Source organism: Eumetopias jubatus, unplaced genomic scaffold, assembly GCF_037043125.1.
Source record: "Eumetopias jubatus isolate StellerSeaLion01/CBP00866 unplaced genomic scaffold, mEumJub1_p1.0 scaffold_5, whole genome shotgun sequence".
NCBI lineage: Eukaryota > Metazoa > Chordata > Mammalia > Carnivora > Otariidae > Eumetopias > Eumetopias jubatus.
Window position 1 is genome coordinate 48,557,706 of NW_028274811.1, and position 17,869 is coordinate 48,575,574.

Here is a 17,869-nt window from a genome sequence, read left to right on the forward strand (position 1 = left end):
TTGAAGGCTTAGGGGAAAATGAGTGTTTTTTCTGACCTTCCCTGGAATTTTCCACATTACTCATTTTTGTAGTTTTCTTGGGTTTTTCCAAAAATGAATATGTGTTCCAGAGGCATAATTAATCCTGTATTAGACATTACTATCATAATTTGACGGAAGAAATTATATTAGTCCTTCAGGTCTTCCTTAAGTAGGTTAAAGGGCAATTAACTTTGGATGGAGGAGCTGAACCAAAAAAAAATAAGAGGCACAAAGCATTTTTAAAAAGGTTTAGTGGGCTCTGGACGGAGACAACAGCTTGAGAGCAAGGGCTAGTTGTGTAAAAGGTATGGTACTGAAGGTAGTATTGATCTACCTGACAGTGTTGTCTGGAACCAGGACTCTGAGTAAACGAACACTGAACAATAAACCACATCTTCTTGGCACATAGATAACTCCCAAGTAGCACAAGACTATACCCAGACTTCAGACTACTAGGTCCATTTCAGTCCATAGAAATAGAGACCACAGGTGTGTTGATGATAGAAATGATAGCTTTCATTTAGGATGTCCATGTTAGTTTTTTGTACTTACTGACATCCCAGGTACCCTAAAAGACCAGTCTTCCTAATGTTATTTTTTTATATTACTCTGAAACAACTAAATGCCATGTGAGAGACATCATAATTTCTTCTCAGATGGTGTAAAGTAAATGGGAAAGAGATGTCACAAACTTGCTTAGTTTGGTGAGTTCTCTTATGCTTAACTCATCAGTTATCTAGGTCTCTAATCGTTATGTTAGATCTAGAAGCTAGAACTTTGAGTTAGCCTTTAAGCTAATTAGCAATAGGTTGGGGGGATAGTGTATGTTGTATTGATAGGATCAAGAATCCCTGCTTACTCAGAAGTGAATTGCTGAATTTTGCTCTTTTAGCAGGTTCTAAAGCATTCTTTGCAGTCCCTAACTTTCATGCATTGCCATCACCTAACCTAGATTAGATGAATGGGTTTACTCCTGGGGTTAAGCCTAAAGGGAAAAGAAAAGAAGACAATGTGCCAGCTCATCCAAGAGAGTGGATAGCCTTCGTAGCCACTATAGGTAAGTGTGAGCCAAAGAAGAATGTTTATTTCAGCACACATGAAATTATAGGAACCAATGGCTTTAAAGTGACTAGTTTCAGTATTAGGATATTTTCCTTTTTAAAAACACTTAGATTTGGGGTACCTGGCTGGCTCAGTCGTTAAGCGTTTCTGTTTGGCTCAGGTCATGATCCCAGGGTCCTGGGATCGAGCCCTGCATCAGGCTCCCTGCTCAGCGAGAAGTCTGCTTCTCCCTCTCCCACTCACCCTGCTTATGTTCCCTCTCTTGCTGTGTTTCTGTCAAATAAATAAAGAAAATCTTTAAAAATCTTAAAAAAAAAAACTTAGATTTTAATCAAAGTTCAGGGCTGCATACTTGAGAAGGAAAAAAATCTTTGTACCCAGTGCTTGACTGGCACCTGGTAGGTGATTGTTGTCATACCAAATGCCAAAAGTTTCTTTTCCACAAGGCAGTAATAAATATTGAGTTTATAATGGCTTCCTTTTCACAAGGTTCCCAAAGCTTAAAGTTTTCTGTTTTTAGCTTTTTGATAGAACTTGATCTCAGTAACATGTTTAGGGAAGAGAGGGAGATTTTAATCTCTCCAGATAGGTTTTCTTTATGCCTCAAAGAATTACATAGTATGGTGGTTGTCAAATGCTCGTCTCTAGACTGGCTGCATCAAGGTCACTAGGGGAGCTTTTTACAATCCCTCAGAGATTCCAGTGCCCTAAGTCTGGGACAGGCCCTAGACAGTTTTTTTTAAAGCGCCCGAGTTAATTTCCAGTACACAGACTTGCTAACCCTTAGATGCTTGTTCTAAGGTTGACTGAAGTTAAAGTTTAAACATCTCTCCTTGATGTTACTAGACTACATCTATCAAAAGTCATAAGATCAATATTAATGAAAAAAAGCGAACAAACCTTCTTAAATGGTATGTCACACTTAAAGGACTGATTTCAAGTTGGTAATATGCTTTGGAGTCACACAGTGGTAATGATAATGATAAACAACAACAGCAACAACAGTGAACACTTACATAGTGCTTACTCTGTCCAGGTACTGTTCCATTCCCTTTCAATATATTATTCACTTAATCTTCATAGCAACCCCATGAGGTAGTTATGTTATTATTGCTGTTTCACCAGTAAAGGTTAGATATCTTGTCCAGGGTCACCCTGCTAGTGGTGGGTGTCCACCACCCAGCTAAGTGGTGGAACTGGGATTCAAACCCAGGCCGTAAGGCTTAGGAATCTGTGCTCTTAATCACTGTGCTCTATCTATGGCTTTTCATTTTATCTCATGATTCTGTTAGGTCTCAGAGCCCCATGTGTATCATGGGAAGCAGCGCAATAAGGTGGTTTAAAACCATGAGCTTGTGGGCAGACTCTGTACAGCACTGGCTAGGTAATCACTTAGTGGATTACTTACCCTCTCTGGGCCTTGATTTTCTCATACAAAAAATAAACTTTAAAATATATTCTTTATAAGGTATTGGTAAGACTAAGTTAGGAAATGTTTGCACAATACTGAGCGCATGCGTTTTACAGAAGGGGCACCCAATAATTGGTAGCTGTTACTATTATTATCGTTACTGTATTCTAAGTTTTGAGGTGTCAAACAGTCAAGAGGCCTAAAAAGTAAAATATTTTGGCTAACATGACTGCCCAGAATTGATTGGCTGGTTAGATTTTAGCAGTTACATCAGCATATGGATGATCTAGCAAAGAGACACAAAAAGTCTATAGTTTGCTGTGCAGAAAAAGTCAATAGACCAATTTAAAGCATCCATATTTTTAAGGACTCTTGTGGTTTGGATATTAGATGTAGATGGTGTGTCATGAAAGCTAAAACCAAAGATCTAAACACCAGGGCACAGGTGGTTATTCCTAGGGACTCTGCTTCGGGGAGCACAGAAAAGCCCTGGGGGAGTTCAGTGGGGTACCAGTATTATGTCTCCTAAGAAAATTTTAGTGACCAATGGTGAGAACTCCCAAGGAGCAGAGGATGTAACTGAGAAATACAGCTTTTGGGCATTTCTTGGTGTCCTTGGTGATAAGCTGCACACTTTCCTTTACATGAAGTCATCTTGATCCTGAGCAGTAAGGAGGAAAAAAAGCTGCCAGGACTTGACATCTTACTTAAAAGTTATTTTTCTGAATTCTGGTGAATCTGAAGAGTTGTGCACAGCATCACACTGCCACCTGTGGAAAGACTTAGTATCCTTAGGATTTCCCTTTGCTTTTATTCACATACCTTCTATATCTGCTGCTTTCTCTTGTTACTCCCAAGACTACTGTTTATTACAGCAATAGATAAGATTCTTCACACTTGGACTATTTCAGTGGCCTCCCAGCTATCCTCTCTTACTTTTCAATCTCAGTTAATTTGTTTGTAGCTCCACATTTGTTCCCTTTACCGTCACCTTCCCAAACCTCTGACTGCCGTTGCCTACAGAATAAATAACCATCTAGGGCGCCATGCCATGCCTTTGCAGACCTACTGTCAGTTGTATCCCAGAGTTTCTGTTCCAGCCAAGTTGGACTGCTTACTGTACGCTGAAAATGTTTCACCTCTTAGCTTTATTATATGGTTTTACTTACATGGATTGTCTTCCTGAAACCAGAGCATCCTTCTGAAACGCTGATCATCTCTGAAGACACAATTAAAGGAACATTTTTTTTTCCTCAGAGTCTTTCATACTTAGGTGGAAATGATTGTCCCTATAGCTCTAACTCCCCAAATTTGTCTTATTACCTCTACTGTGTTGTATGTTCCTAAAAGTTGGTGAAAAATTACCCAAACCAAACTTCTTTTGGGTCTTCCTTGGATAACATCTAAGACATGCTTTGTATATAGACACTCAAGGAGTAATTATTGTATATAGACACTCAATCAGTAATTGTTAAATGAAGTTAGTGAATTTTTGCAAAAAAGGCAATATACTGAAAACTGGACAACATTTTTGGGTAATTTCATGGATTCACCCAAATATATACTTTGTATTAGGTGACTTTTAAAAAGTTTTGAGACTTAAGAACTTTCTCATAAATGAAGTGAGAAATTGACAATTTTTAAATGTTGAACATGCAGGAAATGATATAAAATTATTTTTAGGGGTGCCTGGGTGGCTCAGTTGGTTAAGCGTCTGCCTTCGGCTCAGGTCATGATCCCAGGGTCCTGGGATCGAGCCCCGTGTTGGGCTCCCTGCTCAGCGGGGAGCCTGCTTCTTCCTCTGCCTGCCGCTCCCCCTGCTTGTACTTTCTCTCTTTTGCTCTCTCTGTCAAATAAATAAAATACTAAAAATAAATTTAAAAAAATATTTTTACACTATTTGTTCTCTGGTGTAAAAAGTCGTTGCTTACATTTCGATCTTATATTTCAAGTTCTAACCTAAATATATGTTATTGAATTACTAACAAAGAAAACAGAAAGACTATGTTTGCAAAATTATACTTCTGGGTTTTTTTTTTTTCCTTCTTAAATACATAAGCAGGTTTTTAGAGCACATAAATATCACTTTTGGCAAAGTAGGAAAGAACGTATTATTTTGTCTTTAATATTTATTATGTCCATTAAGACTACTGTATTAGTTATCTCTTGCTATAATGCTGCCTCAAAACCTACTGGCTTAAAACAACATCTACTTTATATGTTTCCAACTCTTTTGGCTAGCAGTTTGGGCTAGGATCAGCTGGTCACTACTTAAGCTAGTCTTGTCCACATCATCTGGCACAATTAACTTGGCCTAAAAGGTCCATTATGGCCTAACCCATTCATAAATAGTTTGATGGTGTTTGAGTTTTTCCTCTTTGTCCATGTGATCTTTTATCCTTAAGGATTTTCATGTGGCAACATTGCGTTCTAAGATGCCTAGAATAGAAGCTGTATGCTCCTTGAAATCTAGTCTTGGAAGTCACAGAACATGACATTTACTATATACCATTGGTCAAAGCAGATCATAAGGGTAGACCAGATTCATAGGTGGAGAAATAGTTTCTTCCTCTTGATGAGAGGAGCAAAAAAATCACATTGAGAAGGAACATGGATACAGCCATAGGAGGAATTATTAGGGCCATTTTGCAGACAATCTATATTACAAATGTTGTGTAATTCAGAATGTTAAGAGTTAATCCTCAGTTGTCTTTTGTTTCATGCAGAAAACTCCATGGAAAACTGGTTGTATCCAAAGTGTTTACCCCCCTGATGACTTTGCCATTTGACTCAAATGGACTTTTTGGGGAGATTTTTTTTTTTTAAGATTTTTTATTTATTTATTTGACAAAGAGAGAACACAGCAGGGGGGAGCAGGAGCGAGAAAAGCAGGCTCCCACTGAGCAGGGAGCCTGATGCGGGGCTTGATCCCAGGACGCTGGGATCATGACTTAATCTTAAGGCAGAAGCTTAACCAACTAAGCCACTCGGGCACTCCTCTGGGGAGATTTTTCAATAATACCATATTTTCAGCTCCCCTCCCCAAGAGTCCTGTTAAATTCATCTGGAGTTGTCCTAGTCATTAGAATATTTAAAAACCTTTCTGTGTCATTTTAGTAATGTACAGCCAGGATTTTGAACCACCATCTTAGTGTTCACTGTATACTGTTCATTATCTCTCTCTTTTTTTTTAAGTGAGCAGTGCTTGTGCTGGCAGATCAGAAATTAGGTGAAACAGCTGATAAAGAGCAGTTTGTTGCCTTATTGATTTTCAAATTATGCTTCTAGTTTAAAGCAATGTGAAGTACTAAAATAGGAAATAAAACAGCCAACACAGATAATTTTTTAAGGGAACTAGAAGTGAAAGACACTGAAAAAATTAATGCAATGAGAAATTAATCATAATTACTATTGAGAAGCATTATAGTTATAAATGGCACAGTGGGCCAAGTTTTGCTTATGGGCTCTTGTGCACCCTCTCCATGAACTGATATGGGATTGCGTGTAAGCCTCTGAGAAGAGACTTTAAAATCTTCTCTCTCATCCAATGTGTATTGGATGATACGCACCAAAATCTGTGAAGGAAAACTAATAGTATTGGGAGCTGAAAGAAAACAGTTCAGGAGCCCTACTGAAGAGTGCAGAGTCACAGATATTAGAACTGAAAAGGCCCACTGGAATTTTGTAGTCTACCACTCTGCCCGCCTTGTTCTCGTTCACCGCCACTAGAATTGAGACTGAGTGCCCTGAATAATCTCCTTGCATTAAAAATGAATACCCAGGGTGCCTGGGTGGCTCAGTTGGTTAAGCGACTGCCTTCAGCTCAGGTCATGATCCTGGAGTCCCTGGATCAAGTCCCACATCGGGCTCCCTGCTTGGCAGGGAGTCTGCTTCTCCCTCTGACCCTCCCCCTTCTCATGTGCTCTCTCTTTCTCTCTCTCTCAAATAAATAAAATTTTTAAAAAATAAATAAAAATGAATACCCTGGGCCTTTGCAGAAAACGTGTCATTCTTTGTGGCTTGTATTGAGGAGGGGGACAGCATTAGCATACTGGAAAGACAACCAGAAGTACTAACAGACTGAGATTTGAATCCTGGCTCCACTGACAATTTAGCAGTGTGGTGTTGTACAAACCTTGAACTTACATACCTGAGCCTTAATTTCTTCTATGTGTTTAGAGCCTCATTCACAGAAAGTAAGAATTTGATGGATAGATGCTACTTGCATGTGTCTTCCTCCCCGTTTGTCATTCAATTAGTAAGGAATTTTCTCCCTTTTAACTGAAGATGAATAGCATGGTCAGTGGCAATACAATGATATTAAGCTTTCTAACTTTATTAAATAGCAGCAACCCTTTGTCATTTTACCGTAATTCTCAGAGTATTTTTGTTGAAGTTATTCCTTTAAAATGTTATGTCACAATGTTAAGTGGGGAAGAAAGCAGGGCATAAAAGTATGTTTGTAGGTAATTTGATCACAATTATGAAAAAATTTGGAAGAAAATATACCAGAATTTTACCAAGATTTACAAAGATCTTTCTTTTTTTCTTCCAAATATTTAAAATAAACATGAATTGATTCTATAACAAGGAATAAAGAGTACACACCCTGTGTTTATATATATATTTGCCAAAGGTAGCCATACTCTGAGACAGGTTTATGCAGTTATTTTGTGAAAGATACCTATTATTATAGTGACTGAAACCACATATAGTTCTGAAGTTTTCTAAGATAGACAACCCCAGAGTTGAATTTCTTAACACTTTTCATGGATTTTCTCTCTAAATTTATAGCATCATTTAACCAGTTGCCAAAGCTAGAAACTTGGGAATTTTTCATGATTCCGTTTCCTTTGCTACCCACATATTATTTGTTATCACACTTGTAATTGGTTATTAAAGTTGATACCTCCTGCTTTTAAACTATCTCTTGTCTTCTTCTATTATGTGAGGCCCTGTTTCAAGCCCTTATCATCTTCTTCATGAATTAGCTAAAACACACCTGCTCACAACAGTCTCTTACCTAAAAATCTATGATCCTTGTTTATGAAGTTAGTGTCCACATTCATTCACAGTTTACTCCCACCCTACAGTTCTTTTTTCATCCTCCTCATGCTACTCATCCTTCAATCCTCATTTAAATGTTAATCTTTGCTCAGTTTACCCTGGCACATTTAGCTGCTTCCCTGTCTCCTAGGTTCTTTATAAGCACCCTGCTTATAACATGTAGCACCCTGTAAGGTTGTGTGTATGGCCGGACTAGACGGTGAGCCTCTAACAGGCAAGGCCTCTGTGTCTTTCATCTTGATGCTTCACAGGTTCAGCCAAGATAGGCAGTTACTAATTGTTTGGGGAATATGATATAAAGTGTGTTCTAATTTCCTCCTTCTCCTCTTCTTTCATGACTGAATTGAATAGTCCGTCAAAGATCAGTCATGAATCTTAAATGTTCAAATAAGGGAAAATAAAATAACTGAGAACAAGTGTGGCTCAGTGTATGCTTGTGGGAGTGGGAGGGAGAGCTTTCTCTAATGGAATATTTACTCTTAGTTGTCTTATATAAAAAAATCCCACATTACAAAGTTCTTTACTTCAAAACCAGTATTAAGACTTAGGATGGTGCTGTACTTGTACTAATGGTAATAATTTTGCTTTTGACTACATTCAAACCCCTAAATCCTGAAACTACTGATTATTAGCTGTGTGATAGAGAAGAGTGTGAGGCACTTTACATACATTGTTTCTAATTTGCACAGTAACCGTATCACATAGGAATTCTTATTTTATAGAAGAGGTGAACTATTTTAATCTGAGTCATGTAGCAAGTATGTGGTAGTGTTGAGATACAAAAGAACTGTTGTTGATGTTTTAAAATAATCACAGAAAGGTAATGTTTAATTTAACAATATGTTGCAGTTGAATAATACTTTATGACATATTAAAAGGATTGTTATTGACATAATCTACAAATGAGCAGTTAACATAGTTCCTAAATACTAGTCTATAAAAGTAGATTCCTATCTATAAATTCATGATCAGTTTTTTTAATCCAGCCACCATTCCCCCTCCCCACCCTCCACACACATGTAGACTGGCACTTAGCAATGCAGTTAGTTCTGGTAGGCCTCATTTAGTAGGGATCTGATGTCTTGCATTTACTAGTATATGTCTTCCTTTGAGTCACTTATATTTGGAGTCAAAAAAGATGCTTATGTGTTACAAGTTTTTACAGGTATTGTTTTGCATCTGCGTTTCTTTATTTGTGAATCAGCATGTATATGTAAGAGTTTCCGACTGTTAACATGTTTCTGATGTTCTGACTTTATAAAGTATTTACTTTTTAGGTCATCTGTGTATTACATAAATAATAACTTAATTTGTTCATATCCCATCAAATTATTCTAACTGCTAAAGAAGCCAGGCATACTGAAGAACAAATACCCTTCCAAATTCTACTTTTAAATAAAACTTCTTTTATTATATTTTAAGGGTTTATTAAGATATATGCTCTTATTAAGTTTGTTTATATATTTTATAGTTTCCTCAGGAATGAGTTGGTTCTTTCTGAAAAGTACCTAAGACTCTGTTCAAAATACCAAGGTGACTTTGGATGTGAAAGGTAATATTTGGATGACTGCATGATGTAAGCTTTTTGTTGTTGTTAAACTGGCAATCAGTGCTCCTACTCATTAAAATAAAAATATTCAGTAATGTATAAAACTCAGACTATCTCGGGAAGGTGAAATTTGCATAAAAATTAATTGTTCAGAAATGAAAGCTTGAAAGCACTATTAAGGGGCAGTTAATCTTTACCCAAAAAAAAGGAATACAAATATATACATGTACGTATGCTTGTCTGTGTAAACATAGCTTCGTGCAAATAGCAAATAGCATTTTCCATGAGTTGTTTACCATGTACTATCACTATAGCATAGAATTCAACCTACTGTCTACCATTCACAATTTCATCGTAGGTTTTGAAGTAGAGTTTAGGGGGCCTGGGTGGCTCAGTCATTAATTATCTGCCTTCGGCTCAGATCATGATCCCAGGGCCCTAGGATCCAGCCCCGCACTGGGCTCCCTGCTTCTCCCTCTCCCTCTGCCCATCCACCCCACTCATGCTTTCTCTCAGTATCTCTCTCTCTCTCTCTCTCTCTCTCTCTCAAATAAATAAATAAAGTCTTTTTTAAAAATTAAAAAATCAAGTAGAGCTTTATACCGCAGCTATATTAATTATAATATTTGAAACATTTGCAGATCTTTTGATAGTTCCTGGAGAACCAAAATTAATAAATACCCTTATCCTTTACACTGGTGGAATTTAATAGAATAATATTAGAGCATACCTGAAGAAAAGTGCATCCAGTGAGTAGACTGGCATAGCTGGGGTCATAACACTATAGCCCAGACGAGGGCATGGCAGAATCCATGTGAAGTGGCAGGCTATCTAGACAGTCTCTTCAACAGGCGAGACTGGGGTGAAGGCCAGACATAAGCCAAGGTGGTGTGTGGTCACTAATGAAAAAGGTCCAGAAAACTATTTAAAAGGCAGGGGTGGAACATGGTACGGAAAGCCAGGTTGCATGGGAGTCAGGTTGCACAGGAGACCCACAGGAAGGACTCAGGCTTCAACCCTAGGGTTCCCTTTCCCAAGAAGATTGAGGCGGACAAGGCAACATCTAATATGTCAAAGGAGTGCGGTAGGGACCCTGGCAGACGGCAGTTGGAGGGAAGTGGATCATGGCCCCAGTTAGAGCTGGAGCACATGTAGAAGCCCAGCCTGTTGATTTAAGTGATTTTTTTTTTTTTTATTGTGGTCAGACATTCGTAATGCTCTTAGCTCAGGCTTGGAGGTATTCTTATACTCCGCCGCATAAAAGTGGCTGAAATTAAAGGAAGAGGTTTTGTTTTGTTTTGTTTTGTTTTTTTATGTCTTGAGGATACATGGTCACTGTGAGAATTGTGTTTTCAGGGCTCTCTACACTATTTTGACACGCCGAATTCATTTCTTGACATCCTTAGTGGGTCACACCGCACAGTTTGAGAAACACTGCTCCGAAGGTTGATGGACAGTGACTGTGTGTGTTCCTCTTGGAGCCTCCACCTGCTGTTCAGACCGAGGCTGTGCATTTGTGAGTGTTGGGCGCCGTCGGATGTGGCTGTTGCTCTTGCGGCTCCTCCTCAGCACCGCACGGCCGCACTTCTCAGCAGAGTCCTCCCAGAGAACGAAGGCGAAGAAGAAAGGAATAATTGAAGCGACGAATTCAGTTCAGTGAAGATGTACTGAGCAAACCCCTGCCGCATGTCAGGCACTATCCTAGGCACTGAAGATAGAATAAATGAAGCAGGACCTTTTTCTTGGAGAACCTAGGTTACTGAAGGGAGAAAAATGGAAGTAAAATGATGGGCCTTTTGTCAGATATGCTGGGGGTACAAAGGAGGAAGTAATCCATTCTGCCCGAGAAAGATGAAATATTTCACAACAGACATGGTGCTTGAGTTGTCTAGTATAATGAGTAGATACTAAGGGATCTTGGAAGCTGAAGGGTTTTTGCTGGTTATTCAGGGTGGTGAAGAGCCATCTAGGCAGTAAGAGTAATGTAAAGAAAGGCACAGAGAAGTGAAGTGACCCGGTTCTGTCTTTGAACCCTACATACTTCAGCATGACTAGACAAAGGACTGATAAGGTTGGGGGCAGGGGGAGGGGGAGGAGGGGATTTGCTGACAGACTCCCAGGTAATGCTGAGGAGACCTGTCAGCAACAGGAGGCACTGACAGCAGCTTACATTTTAGTGAGATTACTCTTGGGGCTACATCATGGAGACTGCGGCAAGTGGTCTGGAAATCAGGAGATCAGAAAGAATAATATCAAATAATCTGGCGAGGGCTTTAAATAAGACAGTATCCATGCAGGTATGAGGGGAAACAGAAAAGAAATGGCAGAGGAAAAAACCCAAGGTGGAATTTCAGAAATGTCCTCCTGAACAGACCTATTTCAAACTTAAATTATGCAAAAGTATACTAACTGAATATACAAGGAACTGAAATTTGATTATTAATCTGTTTAGGTCTTCTGATTCATTCCTAGAAAAGAGTTGAGGCATACAAAAAATTATATTTTTAAAAAGATTTTATTTATTCAAGACAGCGCACACGATTAGGGGGAGAGGCAGAGGGAGAAAGATTATATTTTTAAGTAAGGAAATATGGAGAAGGACAAACACAAATAAATAAGATGAATCTGGGAGTGAGGTTAGCACATAAAATCGACACAGCCAGGACAAAGAGGGAAAAGACTGGGTACATAATAAATAGTGCCCATGAAGTAAAAACCGTTTGGGAAATGAATATTTTTGGTATCGCTGAAAAGTCATCTCCCTTAACCTCCTCACAAAGAGGATATTCAAAATGCTGACCCATGTTCTCAGTAGCTCTCCTTGTAGTAAGTAGAAAAATAAATTTGGGAGAGATGTTTTATGATGAGGCTTGATAGAAGTCCACAGCCTCATGCCAGATCTACAAGGAACCAAAGTGCCATCAACGCGTATAGCTCTCATCCATTCATCCACATGGTGTTTGAACACCTGCGTTATGTGAGCTGGAGTGCTAAACACTGGGGATCCAATAGGGTGCAGAACAGCCACGTTCCCTGCCCTTGATGGAGCTCACAGTCTATGAGCGAAGATAGTAAGCAGGTAAATACTGCATGGTATGAAGAATGTAGTAATAAGGGAGCCATAGTGTGCCTGTTTATATATAGCGGTGAAGTTTAGGCGTCCCAGACAGAGACCCTGAGGAAGTGATGTTGCCCAGAAGGAGGCAGTGTTAACCAGTGGAGAAAAAAAAGTGTTGCAAACAGAGAGTGGCAGGGAGTGCAAGAATATACTCTCTTGTGGATATTCTAGACACCAATTAAACATAAGTCTGTGGGCTTTAACAGCCACCTGGAGGTAGGACCCCAGTACAATAATTACTTTAGTTTAAAACATGAATAATGTAACACTTGATCAAGTAATCTCATCTTTTAAGGTCCCTTTCAGTGTCTTAATTTATTCTCAGAATATGTTCCTACATGTCCTTATTTTATAAAAGTGAAATTTAAAGCTCTCCTGATGTCAGAATGGTGTGCCTTATTTTCCATTTGCTCTGATGACCATAACTGCTTAAAGGACATATCTACATAGGCATATCTAGATGACAATTAACCAGGAACAGGCAACATGAAGCATCACAGATGGTACTAGTTATATAGTGCTTACCTCATCACATTTTTCTATCTTGATTTACTGTTACTGGGTCTCTCCTTGATGACACTTCGTCCTCCCATTCTTCCTTCTCTTATACCAGTTTGTGCTTAAATTTCCTACTAGGGTGCCTTTAGAATTGACACGTAACTTTTCTGTCTTGGACTCTTTCTCCCTATATCAATATAACTATCAATTCATTTGTATATTTCTTTGTAACTAGATTTACATATATAAACCGTTAACTAGTTTTTATTACAGTACAGCAAAAGTATGGGCTTATTGTTCAAAAAGAGAAAGCAAAAAGAAATAGAAATCAACAGTAATTCTGTTAACATCTTTAAGTTTTTATTTTAATACCAATTAACATACAGTGTAATATTAAATTCTGGTATACAATATAGTGATTCAACACTTCCATACATCACCCTACACTCATCACAAGAGCCCTCCTTAATCCCCATCACCTATTTCACCCTCCTCCCGCCTACCTCCCCTCTGGTAACCATCAGTGTGTTCTCTATAGTGAAGAATCTGTTTCTTGGTTTGCCCCTGTTTTTTGTTTTTTTGTTTTGTTTTGTTTTTTTGTCTTTCCATTTGCTCATTTGTTTTGTTTTTTAAATTCTATAGGAGTGAAATTAAATGGTATTTGTCTTTTTCTGACTGGCTTATTTCACTTAGCATTACACTCTCTAGCACCATCCAATATCATTGCAAATGGCAAGATTTCAATCTACTTTTTATGGTTGAGTAATATTCCACTGTGTATATGTGTGTGTGTGTGTGTGTGTGTGTGTGTGTGTGTGTGTATATACACCAAATCTTTTTTTCCCTCAGATCTAGGATTAGGGTTCAGTTTAGGACTAGAATAAGGTTTAGGGTTAGGGTTAGGGCCAGGGTGAGGCATGTGACTATTATCCTGCAGTTCAGGGACATCGCCAGAGCGCTAAGTTTAGGGTTAGGGCTAGGGGTTAGTGGTTAGTGCTTAGGGTTAGGGTTTGTGTTAGGATTAAGTTTAGAGCTAGCATCTGAGTGGGGGTATGTGCCTCATATCCTACTGCTGTTAATATCTGTATAAATTTCCTATAATTCCATCTTTTTGTACATTTTCTGTTACTCCTTTGTACAAGTTATATGTTATTTTCAAAACTAGTTTTCTTTTGGTAATCATATCATGATATCCTTCTATGTTAATACATACACCTCTATAATGTTTAAATAACTGAATATTAAAATGAATTATTAGAACATATCAAAATATATTTAATTGTTGGACAATTTTGGAACATGTTTAAATGACATACCTCAAGTTACTGTGTTTATCCAGGATTATTTCCTTAGAATAAATTCTAGAATTCAAATGATTCATCAAAAATATGCAGAGTTTTAAGGTGTTGATACTTATCACTGAATTGCCTTGTGGAAAGACTGTCATATACTGTCTTACTACATGAAGTATCTTTATAGAGTGTGAACTATTAAAACATTTTAAGTCTTCCCACTTGGTAAAGCATCACCATTTTGAGATAATATTAGAAAGTAAAGGTAAATAGGGTTAAATGATCACAAGACATTAAAATGGCATTACAGAAATCAGAATTTTTGGAAGTGTAAAAACGTGTGGCAGAGGCTTATTTATACAATGCCTATCCTATAAATAGTATTTCTAATTTTGTAATATTCTGCATTTACTCCCCATTTACATATGAAACAACTGGAATACAAAGAGACTCAAAATGTGCCCGATGTCCTACAATTGCTATATGGCAATACTGTGATTCCAACCAAATCTGTCCAATTTCAAGGTCTCTTGTCTCTTCAGCAGAAAAGTGCAGAGTAACTGCCTCACAGGGTTGTTGAACTGATTAAATGATACATGCGCTGTGCATGAGAGGCCTTCAGTATTTACCATGGAAAAAGAGAGCCAAAGTAAGAAATTTAGTAAGCCCCTAACAGTTGAGAGGGGTATAGAATGCTGGGAATTGAGTTTGAAAGGCAAGTGTTACCAGTTGGCTTTTGTTTTGCCTCTTTTACTTTCTATCTCCCAGGTAACACCAAACAGTGTAAATTACTGTTACAACCTTTGCATCTGGACACATTGTTTCTGAATTTTATCCTTGCCAATGACTTTGAAGGCTTTGGAAACACACTGAATCTAATTCACTAGACCCAAAGGGGAAAATTCACAGATCTCTTTCAGGTGATTTGCACAAAAATACTGCTAGGAGTATATGACAGAATCCCTGAAATACCAAAAGCAGTCCTTGTGCAGCTGGTGTTATATGCTTTATGTATACCTTAGTATTCGTTGTATATTTATTTTTTTTAAAGATTTTATTTATTTATTTGAGAGAGAGAATGAGATATAGAGAGAGAGAGCATGAGAGGGGGGAGGGTCTGAGGGAGAAGCAGACTCCCGGCTGAGCAGGGAGCCCGATGTGGGACTCGATCCTAGGACTCCAGGATCATGACCTGAGCCGAAGGCAGTCGCTTAACCAACTGAGCCACCCAGGCGCCCTCGTTGTATATTTAAACGGCCATCATGATGATGATAATTGTTAGATCTCCTGGGCCCTTTTTTGCCAGGTCCTGCTCTGATTTTTTTGTAGGTACTGCCGTTTAAATGGATCTACCTTTGGGTCTATTGGTAATAGATATTGTGGAAATATTGTGGAAACTACAGTAGATAGTGGGCTGGCTGCTTGTTCATTAAAAGTCAGTATTTGGCCCCAGGAAAAGGAGTTGATGGTTCTCTTTGGTTCATTCCCAACAGATTGAGGCTGTACTTTGTTTAGTACATCCAAGTTTTCCTAATAATTCGTTATTGAACAACTATCAATTTACCTAAATATTTTAAGCTCCTGATGGTTCCAGATGCTTGTTACACTTGAAGTACATTAATCCATTCATACTTCAATTTGTGTCTTTCAGATTTTAAAGAATGACCTCTAGTTCTTGTTTTTAGTGGTCACAATAAGGGAATGATGATAAGCATGTGCTCTGGGCCCTGACTATGGGTTTTAATCTTAGTCCATCATCTATTATTTAACTCACTTTAGATATATTTAAAATCCCTGTGCCTTACTTTCTATGCTAAAATGGCTGTGAGGGTTTAATGACTAATAAATATTAAGTACTTGGGGCAGAGTAAACACACTTAACAAAAAACAATAAAAGTTAGCTATAATAGCAATAGATAACCAATATAATATAATCGATATAATAATAATGGAGAACCAATAATAATCCCTAATGAAAAGTAGCTGTCAATTTTCTTTCTCTAAACCTTTTTACTTTTTAAGTAAATATTTGCTTTGTCTGAGAGAAAGCGTTGAGGAATCTGCTGTTAACCCCTGTCTTGAACAATGTGATAATACTTCTGAGGAAGCCTAACCAAGAGAGAGACTGTTGAGGGAGGAAATGCCTAAATATACTCCTTCTTCTTTCTATGAAAAAAACAAATGAAGTGATTAGAGTAAGTAATTTGAGATAATGAAGTCTATTCACATTTAAATTATTTAACATATATGTGCTCTAATTATGTTTTGAAGTTTACATGTAGAAAGTAAACTTAATTTGTATCATTATAGAGTATACACTATGAAATTTGGTTTTGGGGGACACTTGGGTGGCTCAGTTGGTTAAGTGTCGGACTCTTGGTTTTGTCTCAGGTCATGATTTCAGGATCATGAGAGCCCTGCGTGGGGCTCTGCACTCAATGGGGAGTCTGCTTGAGATTCTCTCTCTCCTTCTGCTCCTCCCCCTCCTCCATGCACGCTCACTCGCTTGCTCTCTCTCTACAATAAATAAAGCTTTCTTAAAATTTTGGTTTTGTTTTATAAAAACACACAGAAGAATTACTTGGCACTTTCTCCCTTCTCTCTATATAAATGCCTGGTCTGAGCCACCATAGGGAGGCATCATTTATCATTTTGTGGCAGCTTTTCACTACAGCTGCTTGCAGGCAGGGACTGTTTTTCATTTATATCTTTACCTGGCCTCTATTAAGAGCTAAGTAAATATTAAGCAGATCTGGTGAAGGAGAAAAATACTTGAGAAGCATTGGAATGTCACTTTTGAGAAAAGTAAAATACATTATTACTTTTCAAGTATAGGAAATAGTATAGCACGTGTTACTGTAAGGAAGTCAAACAGCTTGATTTTTAGATGTATTCATACAGTTCCTGCCTATATCCTGAATGGGCCTGAATAAAGACCCAAATAAATGCAGCTTCATTTATCCCTTATTTGGGGATATATAAACTGTCTCCTGAATACCCAAATAAAGGAAATATATCTGACAGGGAATTTTCTTTTAAATATTAAATCTTTATTTTTCTTTTAAAATATTGAATTCCTCCGAGCTCTCCTATCCATATTATATTAAAAATCTTTAAATTAATATGGAGTTTATAGTCTATCTTGAGTTCTGTATTCAGATATAGTGTTTTTTTCAGCCATATCTCATTGTTGAAAACTTAGATTGTGTACAAATTTTCTTTAATATAAACCAACCTCCTTGAATCTCAATTCTTTGTGTTCTGAATATCACTGCTGCCTTCCTTAAGCTAAATTCCTAGGAGCAGAGTTATTAAGATTTTGGTTTAAAACACACTACCAAATTCTATCCTAGAAAAATTGAACTGCTTTATCCTCTTACTGGCAGTTTACAAATAGTCATTCTGCATGTTTAAAATTACTGGGTAGTTACGTACAGAGTTCTGCTTTGCCTGCTGTTTGACCACTTCAGGGTATTCTTTCTCTTGATTACACTCTTTACTCTGCTAGTTATCTCGAAAGGTCCCAGAGTTAGTATATTGACTCAGGTGCCAAAGCAGAATTGTTAATGATAAGGTCATCTCAGACATGGCATCAGCAAGAGACTAGTTCAAACATTTAAAAAAAAAAAAAAAAAAAGGAAGAGGCACGTTTTATATAGCCCTTACTGTGTGAGGTTCTGTTTTAAGTACTTTACATCTGTCAGCCCATATTCATCCTTGCAGCCACTCTATAAAGTTTGTACTGTTACTGTGCCCTCTTTATAGGTGAGGAAACTGATTCACCTACAGAGAGGTTAAGTAGTTTAGTTTACTAGTAGTTTAGTTTACTCAAGATCTGAATTTGTGGGATA

The 17,869-nt window shown here is 37.8% G+C and overlaps 1 protein-coding gene across 2 annotated transcripts in view; it reads left to right on the forward strand.

Annotated features, from left to right (window-relative positions):
- The window catches only part of RNF180 (ring finger protein 180), a 155,689-nt gene that overhangs the window by 37,082 nt on the left and 100,738 nt on the right, over window positions 1-17,869 (forward strand). The gene's annotated exons all lie outside the window — the stretch shown is intronic.